General features: G+C 37.9%; 1 protein-coding gene and 4 non-coding genes across 6 annotated transcripts in view; 1 reads left to right on the top strand and 4 right to left on the bottom strand.

The window, feature by feature from the left end:
• LOC1278776 (polypyrimidine tract-binding protein 2) overlaps nt 1-21,606 on the top strand; it is a 272,767-nt gene that overhangs the window by 26,255 nt on the left and 224,906 nt on the right. For both annotated transcript variants that reach the window (XM_061650468.1, XM_061650463.1), the window contains exon 2: nt 8,042-8,148. The gene's annotated coding sequence lies outside the window, so the exon portion shown is untranslated. The remainder of the gene's footprint in view (nt 1-8,041; nt 8,149-21,606) is intronic.
• Trnaw-cca (transfer RNA tryptophan (anticodon CCA)) lies at nt 3,781-3,852 on the bottom strand. Its single transcript has one exon. It is a non-coding gene; the product is annotated as a tRNA-Trp (tRNA).
• Trnag-ucc (transfer RNA glycine (anticodon UCC)) lies at nt 14,963-15,034 on the bottom strand. The gene has a single exon. It is a non-coding gene; the product is annotated as a tRNA-Gly (tRNA).
• Nucleotides 16,183-16,256, bottom strand: Trnai-aau (transfer RNA isoleucine (anticodon AAU)). Its single transcript has one exon. It is a non-coding gene; the product is annotated as a tRNA-Ile (tRNA).
• Nucleotides 19,990-20,063, bottom strand: Trnai-aau (transfer RNA isoleucine (anticodon AAU)). The gene has a single exon. It is a non-coding gene; the product is annotated as a tRNA-Ile (tRNA).

The following is a 21,606-nucleotide window of genomic DNA, read 5'->3' as shown; positions in this document are numbered from 1 at the left end:
AAATATTTAAACGATTTGCACAACATTCTATACCGTGTTGTGCATATACACACACACAGAAATACACGGGGCAGTAAACCCCAAGTGTCCGAGTGCGTTGAATCATACCTTTGGGGAGCAGGATTTTCTCCAAAAGCCAGGTGGATGTGGTTTCGTGTCCGTGGGTGGCTATGTTTAATTTTATCAGCAACTTTCCAGTGAACCGATGGCATACCTTCCCAATTGTCCAGTGCTACAGACGTGTGGTCCCCATTCCCCGATGGAAGCAGACGTTTCCCGATGTTTTCGCTAAGCCAGCATTCGAGCTGCGAGTTATGAAAATGCACTTGCATGTTATTCATGGGATTTCAACGGAATGTAAAGAGCATTACGGATAATCCAACGGTATGAATGTAGTTTTCGATGCAAACCGGTTCAAGCACCGGGACACAAGCGTAACTAGAAAGCAACATTTTGGTGACGAACGTCCGTATGGTACCGAGAGCAAAAAAAACCTAATTCCGCAGTTGAGTTTATTACTTGCGGCTTTCTGGGTATCCGTCTGTCCGTTATGGAAAGATGATTGAATCGCTACACGTCATAGTTACCGGTGGGGGAACGCCTTTGGTGGTGACTTTCGAGAGTGTGGAGTTTCCACCGGGAATGCTCTAATCAAACACTCTCAAACATAAAACGAGCATCTCGTTATATCTGATCGTCCCGATAGCACCGTCGAATTCCACCATTGCAAAGGTGGGCAAAGCGCAAAGCTGGTTCCTTTGCTGGACGTCAAAAATTAACATCACAATCTGGTACGCCTGCAAGTTAAGCAGCGGACCTTTGTGTGCACCATTGTTTCTCGTCACATATCTAGGCTTTGTCCGTCCCGCGGCCAATGCTGGAAGACACCATGCATATTCAGGCCGCAGAAGGTGACTTCCGGTGTAAAGAACTGCGCTCTACCCACAAAGGAAGTTCATTATGCAGTTGACCCGGTAGCAGAGGTTGGGATTCGATGCTTACATACAGCTCCCGGGGCGAAAGGCTAGCATTGCATGATGTTCGCTATTTGATAGAACAATCGTAGACAAGTTGGATCGCAGCGTGGTTAATTGTTTGACGTTTGTTTGTGAATTTATCTTCAAACCGGGCGATTTATTCCACCGAGCGAGAAGAGGCCGTTTAGTTTCTCTTATTTGTCCTATCTCACAGGGTAGTGATAGCAACCGCGGAAGGCTAGGATGAGTTTGCCCTCGTTAAACCAGCCCAAAGTGAGCATGGTTTGTGGAAGCGTAATGTCCACAAGAAAAGCCTGACGGGAATCTGAGTGGTGCCACTGGACTTAGGCTCTGCTAAGTGCAGTGCGGCTTGGAACTGGGCATTTGTTGTTCTCTGCTGTTGGCTTTAGTTGCACGGGAAAGCGAATGCGATTAATTATTGAAATGAAGCCGTTACTTCGCAGCCTTGACGATGCCTCGGGTGAAACTGTGCAATTTGTCCTATCGGTGCACCGGAAACACGATGCGGTACAGCATAGGCAGTGAACATTAGTGAATGGGACACGATTGGCATGATGACAATGGCTGTGCTAAAACAGATGGTTGTTGACGTTGCAAATCGTTTCATTCGGATATTGAATTGGTGCTGTAATGGGACCACAATAATGTGTACTGCAATGGTACATGTTTATTTGATAAACTTCCAGCTTCTTATATCATTTTTATTGAGCAAAAATATTGGATAAAATCAATACTCCACTCATACACTTGACTTACAAAGAAATATAGAAATATAAATATAGAAAAATAAACAAATGTATTGTAAAAATGAGCAAACTTATTAATCGGGGTATGTATTTAAAACATTCTAATGTTTCAGAAATTATCCACCGTTTAGCCAACTAGAGTGAAACGCGTTTGTATCGCATTGATATTTTCAATACGGCAATGCAACGTCTTTACCAAATGCCATTACATATACCACCGTAATTACTGACACCGCCGAATCGAAACAATTAAACTGCAATGCAGTGTGCTTCCCGCATTCTCGCCGCTAAGAATTTGCAATAATATGGCAGCGCTTACAGTAGGCAGGCCTGTACGCGCCATCTCACACATTTGTGGGCGCACATCAGCAGCACCAGCAGCATCAAACAATTCTCGCAAATTCATCACTAAGACCCTTTCTTCATCAACCACACACCATCGACCTGCACCGGCAGGAAAGCTGTGGGCAATCACTGCTCGGTATTTCCTTTGCCATTAAATTCACCTGACGTAAGCGGAGTGTGAGTACTAGTACCATTCCAGCTTTCGGCACTGTTAGCGCATAGATTCGCATTTAAATTCCTTTACTCCTGCGTGTTTCGTTAAGTATTGCGGAGTGCCGATGTTCGAACAGCACTCAAATGGTAACGCACAGTCAGCAAATGGTGCCCGTAAAATACAATCCAACTCGTCAGCTTTCGCTAACTTTCGTAACAGCCGTGGCCGGGCAGGCAGTTTGAGTGAACAGTTTCTCATATAGCTTCTCCCCCGAAAAAAACCAAAAGCAAATTGTTTGACTTTTAACTAATCATCGTTATGGCATGGTACACACGTGTACGTGGCGATGGTACTACTCTAACGTTGCATTTCGGAGAAGCAGTTAGAAATCGTTAAACAAGTGGCTGGGTGAGTAAGCGTTTGACGTTACGGTTCAACTCTGTAAAACACTATACGGTGTATGCATAACATAGGCTGCCTGATGTAACATAATTAACATTATCATCCATCCATCATTCTTCTTGCTGTGTGGTGCTATCTGCAAAAAGGTTGATCTGTTATTGAACAACCTGTAACTAGGTCGAACGTTTGATTTTTCTTCACTCTTCGAATGACGTACCGGAATAATGAACATGGACCACAAATTATAACGAACTTTTTATAAATTATGTAAAATATAAAATACAAGCCATACGCCGTGTTTAAAATAAAATTTCCGTTCTTTCACCCGGCACAAGCTGGACTGAGTGAGTTTGACAATTCTTTGTGATGTGTTGAAAATCATGTGGAAGAATAGTAAATCAATTTTGATGCAAATACAATAGACTTCAGTGTTCGAAAGACATCTTGCAAAGGGGTTAAAACGCTGTTCACATTCTAAACTGACTCCTTCTTAAAACCTGTTATATACGACACAAGTCGTCAATCAAATCTACATGCTAAAAGCACGTGAATTTTGAAACATACTTCTTACATAATGCTTACGTAACCAAAATAAGATAAAATGGAATTGTATACACTTTCCATGTGTTTCTGTTAATTCACTAAAAAATATTACAATCTCTTAAATATTACAAACGGTGATGTAGCCCGCACTAGAGTTAAGTTAAGCATATGGAAGAAAAAAATGCTGCTTAATTGAATTTCACATAGATACCATACATAGCATACGATCGCGCAAACCCCCTAAATTGTGTTTGTTATGGTACGTTTGGATAACTGGTTTTATTGAATAACTTTCACGAGATTTATTTAACGTGCGCTGTTCTATTCCATGGCTCATGGCGTGTTCATAGTACAAATTGACTACCACAGTACAAAAATTAAGACTTTGCCATGCGCTTTCACTTATGGTTCATCTGTTCAAAACAACAATACTTATGTTAAGGCAGCGAGCAACGGATCATTTGAAATTAACTTTCAGCGCATCAGTCATCGGTGCATAAGTCACATTGCAAACATAATGTTTAAATTGCTATAAAATGAAGCTAAATGAATGCTTAAAACACAAAACGTTAAAAAAAAGCCAACAACGCATTGACCCCGACGTGATTTGAACACGCAACCTTCTGATCTGGAGTCAGACGCGCTACCGTTGCGCCACGGAGTCCACATGAAAGGCCGGGGTTCGGCTGCATTCACAACACCGCAGGGTTTATTTTTACTTTTAATAAAACAAATACTGTATCTAAGCGTATAATACAGTATAATACTGTGTATAGCGACCCTCTTTTAGGTCGAAAATGACGAAAATCAAATTAAGGAGGTCTTCATAAACGGGTAGTGACTTTTCGGTTATCCCGGAGACATTACATATCATAACGTAGGAAGTTCAGAAAATAAAAGAAGACGAAGACTATCAGAAAAAAACGAAGACTTTCCATTAGCTTGTACGAGAAGCATGATAAAAAGCATATTTGATGTGAATCAAATAGGTAACATGGATATACTTGTTTTAGAATTTTGTAAAATAAAAGTAAATCTTTATTTATAAAATATTGAAAAATATAATCAAGGCAGGGGCGTTATACACGCTAAAATACATTACATAGATTTATTAAATTACATTGAAATAAATTTTTAAGTTGCAATATAATATCGAGGCACACCTGCCCCCATCCCCAATAAAAAAAATTGAAAATAGAATTATAGACTCGTAATTAAATTGAACACACTAACGTATTAAACGTACTAAAATATTAGCAAGTCGTGTCTGCCAAAATTATATTTTATTTTACGATACCCAGTGAAGATAGATGAAGGAAGAAGATATTCTCGCATTAATTTAGTGAATGAAATAAAAATGTACATTTTTTCTTTACGTTAAATGAAATTTGTTATTATTTAACCAACTAAATCCAAACCAAAAAATATGTTTTTGGTTTCACTTTTTTATTATACTTTTGAAAACTTTTGAATTGTGGGTCATTGTTTTATCTTAAACTGACTGTTCAGAATTGTGGGCCATTGTTATACTATTTTTCGTAATGTTATTTGTGCTGTGAGTTCTTTGTTCATTTCACTGAAGTGTTTATTTCGATGAATTTAAACAATTTCTATACGAATACAATATTATATTGCCAGTGTGTTCTTGCGTTAGTGAGTAAAGATGCAGAATTTGATATGTCTTCGTTTATTTTAAAAGACCAATCTTTAGCAATTTTTTTTCACACTAGATTTTAAGGAACTCTTAAACACTTTTTTATCTGCCTGAATTTAGAGAACCATTCGATTTTTCCGCCACTCCAAATGTGTGTTAATAACATAAAGTGTTTGTGCTTCTTTTGTGTGCAATGGTGTTTTTATCCATTCCGCCATGGATGCAAATGTAGAAATCATGTTGTTTTTATTTTCTGCTGCTGCGTGTTGTTCTTTAACAGTAAACATTATTTCAAAAACATCAAACCATAGCTTCCACACAACCGGCCACATACACACGTTGTTTTAGTAAACTGTTGTCGACAGTTCAATCTACCCCGCCAGGCATGAGTGCCTGTAAGGCCGGTGTAGAGTAGAGAAAGAACAGACCGAAAATATGTTTGCATGCTTCTGTCAGCATACGTGGTGCTTTTTTCCCCCGCAGCTGCGATACTGGCCAACGTGGCCATCGGTCGTTGCGATGTAATTAATTAATAATAATTAGTACCCTCATTTATTCATCTTCTCCTCTGCCACATGTAGAGAGCGTCCGCCAGTGGGTAAACATGCGGTGAGCAATACATCCTTGTGTTGCGTAGATTTTTTTTCATGTTGCTGCTATCTTTCCGGCAGAAAAGGGGTAGAACTATCAGCAAGCTTTGCACAACCGTTAAAATCGATGGTCGTATCGGTGAGACGATCCATCACTCACGCAGTCAAACTCACGCAAAGGCCGCATCCCATTGCGGATAATGTCGTATATAGCTTGTGCTGAGCGAGCTTGTGGCATCGTGTTCCGGTTTTACCAACTATCTGTCGCATACAGGCAGGAACGATGCTTCTTTTTACTGACATTTTCACGCTCAACCACCCAACGACCAACACAACGCGTCCAATGAATACAGCAACTGTAGCGCCTGACGAGCGAAATTAAAAAATTAATTCGCTTGATTTGGAGTGCCTCACTAGATACGAGCCCCATCCGTTGGAGTGCTGTGAAAATATTCATTATCCTGTTTTGCAAACTACTTGGCGTTGGAGCTTTTTTTTTCTCTCTCCACCCTTCACATCCAAGCACACGCGAAGTTCGGTTGGCTGCTACTGGCATGGTTCTACAAACTCGGCCAGGTCGGTGTAGCAGCAACAGACAAAAGCACCGGTGGGTGGTTTTGTTGGTCAAACTGCACCCGACCACTTATTCAGCCGGTACGCATCCGCACAACTTTCGGTACAAGCTCAGCATGTCCATTTTTCCGTGTTTTTAGTGAACTCTATTCTTCCAACCGGTCGAGTCCCTTCTCCGATTGCTTTGCAGTGGCGCGCTCTTGAGCACCAACCCGGACAGGATAAAGATGTTGTACAGCATTCGCTCGAGGTTGTGCAAGGCACTTTTACTAACGCAATCCTTTTTCTTACAGTACATTTGTGTGCTATTCCCGTCTTCTCATTCGCTCGATTAACCCCACAACCTTCCTCATTTCTCCCACCCATCCCATCTCAAACAACAACAAAAAACAGACCGTGCACAGCATCATTTCAGCGTTCATGATACAAAAGAGGTCCGGATGGGTTGTTTGAGGTTAACTTCCGAAACCTGGCTACCCGTGATAAGGATGTACGGTAAAAGCTCGACGACTCCATGACTTCAACCCTCCCTCCCCCCCCCCCCCATGGATTGGCGGGCGCAATCAGTTCCCTGGCAAACATGCTAGCGGTGTAGTTGGAGAGCTTGAGCAAATTAGCAACCTTGTAGCGCGAATCACCAGCATTTTGCTAAGCCTTACTTTTCTAGCTGACTAGTAGAGCCGTGCCACAAACACAGGAAGCGCGGCGGGTAAAGCAAAATTGGAAACAAACGAATTGAGCCTCGGGAACTAGCGAAAAACCAATGAAGCATTTTTAATAGAGGTTACGGTGCGCTCTTACTTCGGTCGGAGGTTGTTAGCTTATTTGTGGCGATGTTTCCGCATAGCCGCAGTTTGTTTGAAATACTAAAAAATTGGACGCACCGTAGGTGTTGACTGTGAACGAACGGGGGAGTTTAAAAGTGGAGTAATACCTGCATTAAATTTTGTTTTATACTGAAAAATATTGCCTGTTAAAATGATGTTCCGATCGGGAATAAAATATTCAATTAGCAAATGTATGCACATATAATTGGAAGATGTTTGTTAGGTGTTTGTTGTTTCAAATTATCTAATTTAAGTAACGATATTAGCAAAATGTTGTAACAAAACATTTATATGCTCTTATGCATCCTATTAGACAGGCTTAGCAATAAGGCCTTAGTTAGAAAACGAAAACAACCAAAAACGGGTGAAATTCTTTGCCATGCATTTATTATAGAAACGCGCCAAATTTTTATTTAGCTTTTCCCGCTAGTTGGTTTAAGAGCTCCGAATCTTGCCCTACCGCTCCTTTTTATCCCTTTTCTGATCAAATTGGTTCCAATCAGTTCGGGTTTGCTGGCTATCTTCAGATACCTCTTTTTAATGACAGGTCGTTGAACACTTTCCTATCAAACTGTCCCAACAGGCTTGTTTTTAGGATTGCTTTAAAATTTGATTTACAACTCAGCAATGTATTGAATATATGCAAGTAACATAAATAGTACGTGTGGTATTGTTCTGCAGAATGCGGTGGAGTTTGATGTTCTGATGTCTTTCCAAATGCAACATAGTGCAATATAATTCACAATTTGCAAGCCATGCCTAACCGAAGAGCCTCTGCATTTTTGCATCTGGCCATTACATACATCTGTGAAACTTTACAAGAGTGCAACCGTGATTCGTTCGATGACGTACCGAACATGTAGCTTAGAAATTGTATCGTAGAGCGCTCTCTGTTTTACTATTCGTTACAATATACACGCGTACTTGCGGAAAGTATTTAAGTACCTTCCTTTTTCCTTCTCATTTCTAATTCGTTGATCACAACACTTTTCCGACAACCAACAAGCCTTATAACTTTTATCTATCATTTCCAAACCTCAATTCTTTGTACCAACTGTGACACTTCCATTTCATAAATTAAACCAAACAAAACATACACACCATTACGTTCTACACGCCCTGAAGCTTAGTAAAAAAAAATGTACTAAGTGTTGCTTATCCCTTTCTTGTAATAATTATTTTCGTTCTTGTTTTTCTTTTCAATTTCAGGGATAACACCAAACGTACTAACGCCGTGTTGAGAGAGACGAATTAAAAACATAGAAGAAAAAAATAACAGCCTACGCTCTGATAGAAAAGTTTTATCTTGTAGCGAGGTAAGTCTATGGTCCAAAAACCACCAGCTCAGTTCATCTCCCTTCCTATGATGTGGTAAATGTGCTTTGCTTTATCATTGCTTCTGTGTCTTACCGCACGCCTATCGTACTGGCTTCTGCTGCCTACAGCTTTCTCTTTGCTCTGTATAAATCTTTATGTTTTGCTTTGTTTTCCAACACACACACACACCCACATAAACAAACACACAAAACCATTCACATATATACATATATACTCACAAAAACCGTCGAAAAAGTTTGTATCTCCTTCTGTTCATACAAGGCGGCTCTGTGCAGCATTACGTACGGGAGAGTTTGGAGTAAGTGACTGGCAAGACACGTTGACTGGCTAGCTAATGCCCCCTTTTTCTCCATCATTCTCTCGCTGCGTCTCCATTTAACTAAGGTTAGGAAAAACTCCACCGTTACAAAACTTTGCGTACGAAATGTGCGGTGAGGAGCTTTTCCTTCCAATTTCGTACCTACGGATTTACTTCGATCTTCACAGACCGAAACTTTTTGTCCGATAAGGTACAACACACCTCTCAAGAAAATTGCTTTTCATCAACGCAAATACATCACCTACATCATACATCATACCGGGTGTGAAAAAGTGTCATTGACTCATTACATTATCGTCACGTGCCTTTTTTTGTTTGTTTGTACCGAAACCGTCGATCTCGCATATTAAGGGTTGTCTGATCAAATAGCACAAGCTCTCGTTCTAAATCTATGGAGTTTGAGCTACTGTGAGAAAGTCAAAGTGGTTCTGGATCATATTACCACCACACTATCACGCGTAAAGTCAAGTGTTTTCTTGCCAAAACTTTCTCTCTTCAAAATCGAGTGTTGTTTGTGTACCATCAATAGCTTCACCATAGCTCGAGCTCATTCGATTCTATCAATCGATACCTGACGCGGTGTGGGTGGCGCACTTGATGAAAATGCATTTATTAGTTTACCCTCTATATCCTTTTACAAACTCTTCTCCTCTTCGCTGATTATTTCCTACAATTTCGGGGAACGTGCAGTGAGAAACAGATGATTAGTTTATTCGGATAATTGAACTAATTCTTAACAAAATTTTAGCAGGAGTTGGTGTTACAATATTAATAGATTGGCGAAAATAAACATTCTCTGTATTTACACGTAGCCATTTTTCTAAAATACATTCAAGGGATAAAAACGGAATTGCAAAACAATACGCCAGTAGCATGCCAGCTCTGCCCAACTGGAAGACTGTTTTGAAGGTAATGCCTTTATCTTTGAGGCCTTATATCATGATGTCTAATTTTTAATTTTCCTGAAAGCAACTGTTGCCGGGAGTATAGTAGGAAGCCTTGGCTCGCTTTTGGCTGTCATGTTTTCAGCTCCTGTTCTTTATACCTTCACACACACATACACACACACATCTTCCGAACACCAGTATAGAACCTTCTCACCCTGAACGTGGACTTTGAAACATAAAGTAAGCTATTGGATGTTCGTACTGGACCAAGGACCAGCTCTTCTTGGCAGGATGCATTACATCAGTGGTCTCCAACCTGTGGTCCGTGGCGTTAACAGACGTGGCCCGCGAAATACTTTATTTTTGAAAAAGAAAAAAATATTATTTTACATATCGTGCATTTTTGTCTCCACCGTTAAGATTAAATTTTCAATAGGCATGTCTAGAATAAGACCATATTTTTTATTAAATTTATTTATTTATAAAACCATATTTTGAATAACTATACAATTTAACAATATTTAACAATATTTTATTAAAGCATATTTTTTATCAAGAACTTTGAACTAAGGCTAAAAAATGTCTGTCTACTTTCAAAGCCAAGTGGTCCGAGATCATAAAAAGGTTGTGGAGCACTGCTTTACATCATGTAGGTTAGAAAGGCTCAAATTTTGCCTACAATCGAGGACACTGGTGAAAATGACTTTATTTTTCCCCGCTACATGTAGGCGAGGGGAGGTTTAACCTCTTCAGTTCATGCGACTGTCCCGAGAAAGTCTGTAAGCTCGATTGGAGAAGAAAAATGATAGCCGACGGTTTGCATGTCATTTGCACATTTTTGTAACAAAAAGAGCCCTTCGTTTCCATTAGATGTTGCATGTATTTTCTTTCATTTTTTACGTTACTCTTCATATTGCCTTGTGATGTGGAAAATGGAAAAAAGAAAGAAAAAAATGACACGCCTAGAAACCCCCTAGGGTCACAGGAGAATGGACTAGCATCGAACCCGATCGCCCTTCATCGCTTTGGACTCTTATGTTATGCTACCTCCGGGCACTGAAACTCCACACACACACGATGGTTGTACTTTGGTGGTTGCTATTTCAATGGATGTACTGCCGTAAGAAGTTAATTTATTTTCCCCTGTCCGTTACAATTAACACTTAGTTAACATGTACGAACGGCTTGCCGTCGGTTGGGATACGGTATGTTCAAAATGTTAGTCGTTGATATGTTTTATAACGTTTGCAACGTCATACAATATCGTCTAAGTGCTGATTAACGTCTTATTTAATACTCTTTGATGCCGAAACTATAAACGAAATGTAAAAAGCGTAATTACATTATTTAATTACATGCATATTACATACACGTTATACACTTATGACTATGTGTAATTTCATGCAATCAACACACCTCTCATAAATTTGCTCCGTTATTAGCTTGACGCAATAGAAATGAAATTAGCTACATTTTTTCCTCCAATGGGTAGAAATGGTGTACACATTAACGAGCAATTTAGCTCACAAATGGATAAATAAGACGAAGTATGGAAGCAAGATTGTCGTTCCTAACAGATGCATACGCTTCCCGAAGGACACTAGGAACACATTTGAGGCAGCGGACGAGTAATTATGATTCAATGTGATTTTTTTGCCGAGCACATCGTTTCTGGGTTTTGCTTAACGCATTCACATTCACCGTACCTAGAAGTTGCTGCCGGTTGCATTTTAAATAGGACTTGATGCGCAATTAGTGCGCGTTGCCTTGGACAGCTGTTACCGTCCTAATGGCGCAAATCGTCATGCATTCTGAAAGCATTTTTATGTGCAGTTTATGTTCAAGTCATCAGATTAGATATATGTCACCATCACCCTTTTGTAACAGCTTTGGAATTATGCATCATATTATGTAAAGCAATTGTACTTTTTATCTGGAAATGTAATTAAAACCACTTTAATTTTTATTCCAATATAAATTACCTAACATATTAATTAACACCAGTTAAACTTTAACACGTTAATGATATTCAATACTATCCTGTTTTTCTGACTGACCTGCAAAATTTCGATTGTGCTTTTTAGAGGTTTAAGGTTAATGTTTAACCTGTTTTATGCATGTGTTACACAGCACGCTGGCAGCTATTGAACATGAAAATCGTATGAAATTCGACTGGTTCGAAACGATGTTTGTCTTGTTTGTTCGAGATTTCTGACAGTGCACCGCCATATAAGTCTAAAGATCGGTCAAGTCTGATGTCTTATACGATTGCTGCCCGAGTGCCAGTTAAATGTTGCAGTTGCAGTAGTTTTGATGTTGGTACGAATCTGTATATCAATTATACAGGGTGCAACGTAAAAGTAATGCTTCTTGTTTATGTCATAAAATTCAAAACATATTGTTTTTAACCGCTGTATGGATGTCTACAACATCTGTATGTAGTAACATTACATTGTACTTAGTTGTGTTCCAACCTTTTCCTATTTATTTAAAAACGGCCCGTAAATGCTTTATAAAGTTATTCCAAGCCACACGCACAGTTTCATTGGCCATTTTTCGTCCCAAATATTCACCAAACGATTCTTGAATTAGTCTTAATTCAAATGCTTAACGTTGTCGAACTATCCTAGCATATATCACCAAATACTGAAGTCGAATGCCTACAAATCTCGGGATACTGCTGCTGCTGTCATATGCTGTACCGATCATATGACCCGATAAATAAAGCAAATTCTCCTTACGCCATTCCTGAACTATTGAACACTTATGGGCTGGAGGTGAATGCTGTTGAAATCAGAACTGTCCTTTTCAAAAAGGATTTTAGAGCAAGGCTTCAAATCGTTTTTGATAACGTGTTGCAAATAGTACTACTTGTTTAGTTGTCTATCTGTCTTTGAATGAATAACAATGGCAATTTATCATGTGTCCATATAATTAGCTCCACAAACCAACTCAGAGAACTGCTGTTTAACGGCTGGTAGGGGTTCAGAGGGTTATTCAGAGAGTTTTACTGCTCCACATGTACAGAAACGTTAAATATTCACAAAACAAAAACATCGTCGGTTCGGACACGTGTTGATGTAATTTTGCTTACCGCTCCGGTAAGTTCCAAAAACATTTTTTAATAGGTCGAATACACAGTTTTGTTATTTAGAATGATAGCTTTAAATTGCAAATAAGTTTGTCGGTAAGAATATAGAACTACACGTGTTTTAATTAAAAATGTTATTTATGATGAGGAATATCTATGAACTGAGGAATAATGCACGGGGTTGACACACAGTGTCAACAAACACAGTAAATGAGGACTCGAGTACGTTGAATTAGAATATAATATACTAAAAAATATTATAAATACTTCATTCACGTTTATTTGAATTAAAAATGTACGAACTATGTAATGTAACTAAACTATAGTTTATTTGGTAGGGTTTTGAATTTTTGGGTTCAATGATGGATACAGTTTCTCATTAGCTTAACTACAATCTTATTATGTCTAAAGAAAAGATTTTTTGTGCAATAATGTTACGTTTATTATTTCATAAATCATTAATCAAATCATGTACAACACTTAACTCTCCAAACAAAACAAAAATCATCCAAAATACTAGTCACAGTCAGATCCCTGGAGTAATTTTGAAGTAGCATTTTTACTATGTTCATTGTAATTTAAAATTTTAATAATGTAACAATATATTTCGTGATAGATGAGCAGCGTTCTTCTACAATCCTTTGTAGCACAAGCACAACCTTTTCTGCCTTTCATTACATTACTGTGACGGTACTACAGACGAACAAACGTCAGCAGGGAAGGTGAAGTAATTTTGGATGCAATACAACCACGTATGTTTACATTAAAAAAAAGACTCAAAGATTTTCTACAGTATATTAAAACAGTGGAGTTCGCGCTGTTTCACCGTGTTATTTCCCACGCAACGTGCATTTGTAGAGGTAGACCCACCACCATTTGCGATATGGCACACAACGCACCACCATTTCTAGTATCTCGGTCGGGTCGGCCTGTACCATATCAAACGGATGGATACGGGTGCCGCCGCCTTTGGCCACCTTTTCGTTAGGGCATCTGACGATGGTACTGCCAGAACTGGTATGAGTTATTCATGTCTTTTATCCTGTGATGTTTGTGTTCAATTATATTGTAACCACACCGTTTACAATTTGCTCGGCTGCGTTAGCGTTTTCCTCTTCTTTTTTTTTTAGAATTTGTGTAGCGGTGGCTCCAACAAGCGGTAGGCTTTGGTTTATATTGTGCGCGTGCCAGTTTCTGTGCTGGATACCGCGCGAGGAGGCCACCTTTGCACACGGTGATTCGGTGGTCCATATTTCATTCCATTCCCATCCCAAAACGTGTGTTTGTATTGCCTGCTACCCTGTTTCCTGCGCTCCTGTGATACCTTTGGCAAGAAGTGTTCTCAACAAAACGTCCACAACATCATCATCAACAACAACAATAACAGAACAAAAAAAAACGCTAAAGGAAGCTCATACTCCTCAAAACCAGTAACAGCACAGATTGGAGGTCGTTGAGAACGGGCAGGTGGAATTGAATTAAAAAATCCTTCATTCTAGGTAGTACATATCGGAGAATAAAATGAAAAAAAAACAATCCACCCCAAAAGTATGCTCCTCTTTTCATAGCTTTGCAAAATCGATGCTGCGACCGGTAGAGAAGGTACTTTGGCGCACGGGAAAGTAACAACCACGTTTTAGCAAATATTTATTTGCAGACCAAATTCCCGTCGAACAAAATTCAAACATCAAACACAACCGAACCACCGATCCTCTGACTTCGGTTAGCAGAAATAAAGGGCTCGAGAAACAAGTTAGAACGAACCAAACCGGCCGGACGGGGCAAAAAAACAGCATGTGGGCCCCCGGACCAAATCTATCGATGGCTTCTCCTGCTCCGTTGGTTGTTTGTGATAAAAGGAGGAAGTATTTTTTGCGTTCTACTTACGCCGTCTGTTTTGTTTACTTTGTGTGTATTACTTTGTTCTTGTAGCATTTCCCAGCATTGCAGCATTGAGTTTGTTTCGTGGTTTTTGTTTATTCGAGCAGCTAGTGCAAACGGTGGTCCTGTGGTCGTGTTATTCATTATTTCTACTAAAACTAAGATTGGTATGTAATGGGTTGAAATTCAATCAACCAAAACTGATTCACTTTGAAGATGTTCTATGGTTGATTGTTCCATTATGACGTTTGATTGCTATTAACGCTTTCTCGTATCGTTAAGCAATCATCAAAAGAAGAACGTAACACAATCCAAACAGAGCTTACAATTCAATTCGAAATTGATTACAAAACAGCTCATCATGCGTTTGGCTAATAAATACAGGGGATTGTTTTCGAAATTGATTATCAATAAAAATATCACAAAATAAACACAGCTCCACTGCCTATGTTCAAAGAAACGTGCAATTGTTTACACAGCTTTGTTATTGCTCCTTCGCATAAGCTTAGAACAAGAAGCATCCAGAAGCATTTGAAAACTACTATTGACGTGTTGTTTTACGGTGCTTGGCAAAAGGGGGTGGTTGGCACAAAACAATAAACAAAATATATCCGTGCGTCGGCCGGGAATCGAACCCGGATCAACTGCTTGGAAGGCAACTATGCTGACCATTACACCACCGACGCGCCTTGAAAATGAGGCACAAAAACGCGTCCGTGCCGATGATGCGTTTGAATAATCATAGAAACTTATTAATTTATTCATTTGTTTGTTTATCTATTTATTTATTTTTACATAATTTTTCCTTACTCGAAATTTCATTTCGAATTGAATAGCTCATGTCGCTCATGTCAAACATTCTCAAAATGTTAGTGTTGTTAAAAGTACTGCTACGTTTTATTGATAGCACATATAATTTTTCATTCTCTTTTTTTTAAATGATTGGTTAAATTTGCTAGGAACAGTATCATAGAGCATAATCTGAAGAAAAGGTTTATATTGATTGACTGTTTCAATATATGTACTCAATGGAATAAGATATATTTTTCCTTCTGCTAATTGGATTTTATCTTTGATTTCAAAACAATAGAACAAATCCCTTGACCATAAACCGATGAAGCAATTATTTTGGGAAGGGACAATACTTTGGTATCGTTAATATTTTTTCCCTGCGCCCAACATTTTTCATCCGAAAAGGACATTTCCGGCACGCGGTAAAACGATATTTGTCGCAATTAAATCACGCTAAATGGAAAGCATGGCTCTTAGCCGTTCGGTCTTCATTTCGGTCGCTAATAATGCAAAGCTATACCGCGTGTCGCGGTTCTCATTATGATTCGAGGGTCTTTTGCAGCTACCTGCTACTAATGATCGTTTTCCCGTGTGCTGCTGTGTCGTATCTCTTGGATAGATTTCTCGCTGGACGCATGACCGCATGATGCGCTAATGATGCGATGCATAGGGTTGCGGCGTGGTCTCGGCTATTATGATTTGTTTCCCATGGAATAATGAGCCGTTATTTCAAAATCGCATTCAAGATACATAAAAAAGTGAAAAAATAGGATTAAAACATAAACAAGTACTATTTCAAATAAAACACACACATTTTTAACAATCATGTTAACTATGTATTTAAGGTGTAATTTTCTTTGCATGAGTTATTTCCAGGCCAAGTTAAAGTAATTGTTGGGAATGCTGATCAAAGTTATCTGCATAATCGTTTATCACGATATCACAAACTGGTGTGTTAATGACTTGCATGAAACAAAAGTATGCTAAACAATCAAAGCAAAATATCAACAGATCTAAAATTTTGCAACAAAAAACACTTAATTGGCTCCAGAGAGGATCGAACTCACGACCTTCGCGTTATTAGCACGACGCTCTAACCAGCTGAGCTATGGAGCCATGTGCATACGAGTCGCTAAAAGCACAATAAAAGCTTTAAGGATGGAACAGAAAAAAATAACACCCTTGCCCAAATAATTAAAACTAATTTGCGCGTGGCCACGGAGGTGACAAAATGTTGAACATTTTTTCAATTTTGTCAAAATTGCTTGTCAAGTGCAAAAATGAGCTTTTCTCGTGGCCGCTCCAAAAATATACACAAGAACGACAAAAAGCTCTAACATCTGAATATCATGGATATTTTGTTTAAGAAGTATTAAAAAGGTATATAAATCAATTAGAAACATGCATTTTAGCACTATTATCTTAACAATGGGTCACAACTGCGCCAAATAGCTGTTTGATTACGCTTTTTTGCGAACATCAAATTTTGTCACTTTTTGTCAACTTTTGTCAACTTTATTTCCTGGCAGCTCCAGGTTACAAAATTTTGACAAATGCAAAAAAAGTGACAAAAGCTTAAGTTTTGAAAATTTGTCAGTATTTTGTCACTCTCATGGCCTTTCATTTAAATCTAAATAATAAATAAGGATTCAACTTTCACCAATCTTTTGTATTTTTCCATTTCGTTTGATTTGAAATATAAGTAGGGTAAACGTACCTATAGTGGTGCTAGTACCAATAGTGGTGGTATTGAACTTAAATGCGTCTAATACGATAAATTAACAGTAGTTAAGTTATTTACGATAGTGTGAAATGTTCTCCAGCCTTTTACAAAGGATTTAAAAGTTAAATGGGGCCATTCCGTTACTTAGTGACCGAAAAATCCATTGTTTTGTGAAAGGTATCAAAATTTTCCAAAATCCTTAGGAATTCATAACGATACTCATATTTTTGTTAACGTTCTAAATGACCATATAACAACGCAATTATTAGTTTTTTTAATATAATTGTTATCAAATGATATTGTTTTATTCAAATTCATTGGCTTTTGACCATATTTACGTATTTTTAAGTGTTTTTTACGATAGTGCCATTATAGGTACACCAAACAGGCATGTTCCTATAGTGGTCCTAGTTCTAAAATCAATAAAAACAGGTAATTTTAGAATTTTTTCGACAACATTTTTGACATGTCGTACTGTTCTCATTAAAAAAAGCAACAAAAATGAGTTTTCTGTAAGTAATTTATCAAACAAATGCCAAAATTCGCTTATCTGGCTGAGTGAAAAATCGACTTCAAATCAAGCAAACTCTTCTGGGTATGGGTTGATGACAGGTGTTATTCAGTACTTCAGTCAATATTTTCATTAACCAAATTCATACATTTTTACGATCAAATTACGAAAGATATCATTATTATGGCAGTAATCCATGCTATTCATACGAATACAGCTTCAAAACTAAGTTATATTGATATTATACACTGTTTTGAGGCATCTTTGTTTACCACCACTATAGGAACACAATACGACGACTATAGGAACCATACCACCATTATAGGTACAACGAAGCAATCACAAAAATGTGTATTTTTTTCGTAAATTCGATGTGTTTCATGGTAAAAATGGTTGTGATTGCAAAGATAAAACATATTTCAACTGTTATGTGTTAAAATATTCAGAAATTTTCGTTCCTGACACTTTAAATCCTTTAAAATACATCTGTACCACCACAAATTGCACCACTATTGGTACATTTACCCTATGCTTAAATAGAGCTTCTAATTATCTCTAATTAGATCGAACAAGCGGTTAAATTGTGGCTACAACACAAAGCTAAACTATAAATGCATAATGTAGCTAAAGTACTAAAAATTCCGTATTTAGCAATGGTATATCTTTGCATTTGCAATGCGTTTTTTGTTTTTTACCCAGTTCAAACGCAGTTAAATTAAAATTAAACCTCAATATACGGTTGGCTATTTATTGAATTTGAAATTACATCGTAGATAGGTAAATTAATTTGTAGAATTTGTTGTTTGAGATGAGGAGTATTTTTCGATGACAATTGTGCCGATTGAAAAAAAAATACAGTGGGGCGTCGTTTTTTTCGAGTACTTCTTATTCGGCTGTCCCTGTATCCGTGTATATGAAAAACGACAGTTCAATACAAAAGTGATTTTTTACAAGCTGAGGCGAATATTGGAAAAAACAGGTATCCGAGCTCATTGCCATAACGAAAAACACTGAAATTCATGGAAATTTAAAACTTGTATTTAAAAAATTTATTATAAATTATAAAAACTGACAGAGTTTTACCATAATATGCAACTTTTAAGAATAATTTAAGAACTTTTGATAAAACATACATGAACCCATTATCCGTGTTATTAGAGTATCCGAACGAGGTCGTGTCTCGATGAGCCCGGATATTCTGCGCTCCACACAGAAATCTGTTCAGACGATTCCCGAGTTATCTTTTATAAGCAGATTCAGAGATACGCGTAATTCTAATTTTGATAGTTCATGGAAAAAGTGGTCCAGCAATTGTGGCAACGTGAAGTGCATTTATTAAGCATACATTTATTCGAGTGCCTCTGTATTACGTTTTTGGCGACTGTATGTCGAACAGAAAGGTATATTTTGACAGATTAACTTATTTTCTATTTATTGTGGAAAACGTACCCTTGGTGTTCAGTTCAGTTTTTTAGTAAACTACAGTGGAACGCCGTTTATCCGGGGTTATCGGATTTCGATCTCGCCTGAATACTCCAACAACACGAATAACAGTAAAACTTGCCATGCATTTTAGTGCTTTTAGTGATGATAAAGTGCTTTAATAACGATTTTTTAAATATTCTCCTTATCAAGGAATGTCACCTTTGTATTCTACTGTCATTTCACAACAACACGGATATTGGGAGAGTCGGATGAATGGCGTCCCATTGCATAATGAATTCAAATCTGGAATAAGTAACTATTTTGTGTTTGCAACTTTTGCCAAAAATTCCAAATTAGAAACCAGAAATGGTCTCAGCTCAATTTATGTTGACTATTCATCTACCGAGCTATCAAGCGATACGAGGAGCCAAAGAAGTGATTTGATCCAAAGAAGAAATCGGGCATAAAATTGATTGTCTGGACTCTAGCGGTGATCGAAAAAAGATCGGATAAAGTTGAGCGTCCAATCTGCAACGATTTTAAAAACCATCTACGGGCCGTTATCAAGTACAAAGTTGAAGGATTCGAAATAAATTAAGTGAAAAGCATGTTAAGTACTAAATAGATATTATTTAAATCGATGCCAAAGAAACATAATTTTAAAGTAAATGTTAACTACATCTATTATTATCTAATATTGACGAGATAATGAGAACAAAGATTTTCAATGCATCAAAATGTACTCACAGAAGCAAACAGATTTTAATCAATTATCAATTTGACTATTTTTATAGACAACTTCGTAAGTAAAACCAAACTATATGGAAATCAAGCCATTAGATATTTTAAAAACCAATCCGTCACTTTTTGCAAGATTGAGAGAACGCTTTTATACAAACAAATATCTTCGATGAGGACATGTTTACTACATTTTGCTCATAAGCAAAGCGATCTGATTCTATTGACAATTAGTTTGACTGGTCTGCCAAATGAAGATTTTTTTTATTTCTGAAATTAGTGGTCGACTCATGTGGCACGATACGACGAAGTCTATCTACTCTTTTAAGTAAAAGAGGATGCAACATTTCAATGTAAGATTTTATAAGCAATACATGAAATGTCGATTGGCATATTTCTTGATATAACTTCAAAATACAGATATCAAAGGAAGCTAAAGAAAAAAATATTCTTGGCTCCAGAGAGGATCGAACTCACGACCTTCGCGTTATTAGCACGACGCTCTAACCAGCTGAGCTATGGAGCCAGTTGACCATTTAGTAGCTTAAACCTGTATAGCTCTGTCATGTAGTTCCTGAGTAGAACAATTTCCCCTAAGCTACCATCCGAAACAAAGCAAGCTTAGAATTATTGAGTGGTGGTGCCGCACATTTCCAAATGCCGGTGCCTACCCTTCCAAGACGGGACAATCTATTTCAGTTTATTTTTATCCACCACTGCCGGAGTGCTTTTATCCATCCAGAACGGCAGCTTAGAGAGAGGTGAACGTTAGGGTTTGATTTTTATGCCGCAATAGTTACGATCAAATGCAGCATGTCAGGATGGCCGAGCGGTTAAGGCACCAGACTCAAAAGCCGAGCATTCACATTGTTAGCTGTTGCAAAATGGTTTAATAATGCGATACTTACTATCTCTCGATGTATCTGAAGGTCTAAAGTCATACATACTGAAAAACGCCCTAAACTCTCTTGAATAGCTTTTCTCCGAAAGAGTATGTTGCTGAGCGATCTGGATTTCACAAGTAGCTTCCTTTCCCTTTAAAATCCTTCGTATAACCATCTCCCTGTGATTCTACTTGATCTCATAGGCATATAAGAATCAATTAGAGTCATTCTTAGATGGATATATGAGCGAACTGAGTAAGAGGGAACACTTGTGAAGCGTGGGTTCGAATCCCACTTCTGACATGAGCTTGTTGAAGAAATATAGAGAAAACTTATTTTTGCTGGCTAGTCAAAATTGCTAATTCTAATCGACACTAAAACATAAAGTTCTAGTTATACCTGAACAGCCAAGAAACGCTTAGCGTGTGAAGGTGTCAAATTAAAAATTGCATGGAAGTTTAAACTCACTTTTTTTTTACTATTAACGTGATTAATTTGTTACTTTGAACTAAACTAAGTTGTTCAGTGATTTTTCTAAGATTTTGTAACAAATACGCAACTTACGAATGCTAAGTATAAGCTAAGTTTTCTGTCCATTTGACTCAATCATTGGAAGCTTCGTTGCTTAGAAGCACAATTGACTTAGCTGCAAAAAAAGAATTACACAGCCTATGGCTCATAAATCTAATGCAATAAATGCAGAGCCGTATCGATTTTCTCTGGCACCTCTTGGCCGAAATACATACACTGACTTCGAGTGTATTTCAGTGTCCACTTTATCTGTAGATACATTCTTAGTTCTAATACGCTTGCCTATTATCTACTTTTACACAGTAAATATTTATCGGATACGTCCTATGCAACAGATGCTAGAATTTCCAAGTAGATTATTTATTTCCGTGTCACCTACCTATGAATTGAACAGTCCATCAACTACTGAGCATCCAAATAAAAATCAACTAACAGGGTTTTACGTAGTTTTCAACATTCTGCAAAATCCGGCAAATTTAACATCTGACATGACCATAATCTCAAATTATTCGAACGGATTATGACCATAATAATGTCAACTGTGCGATCGTATGAAGTGTCACAATAAAGAACCATTCTGCTTTGGATCGTTGATTAGGCAACATCTTCAGCGTTTCACCTTAAGTCTTCCGTCTTCAGTTCTTCCGTCTTCAG

The sequence above is a fragment of the Anopheles gambiae genome, chromosome 2 (genome assembly GCF_943734735.2).
Source record: "Anopheles gambiae chromosome 2, idAnoGambNW_F1_1, whole genome shotgun sequence".
In the NCBI taxonomy this organism is placed as follows: Eukaryota; Metazoa; Arthropoda; class Insecta; order Diptera; family Culicidae; genus Anopheles; species Anopheles gambiae.
This window is presented reverse-complemented; position numbering and strand designations above follow the sequence as displayed.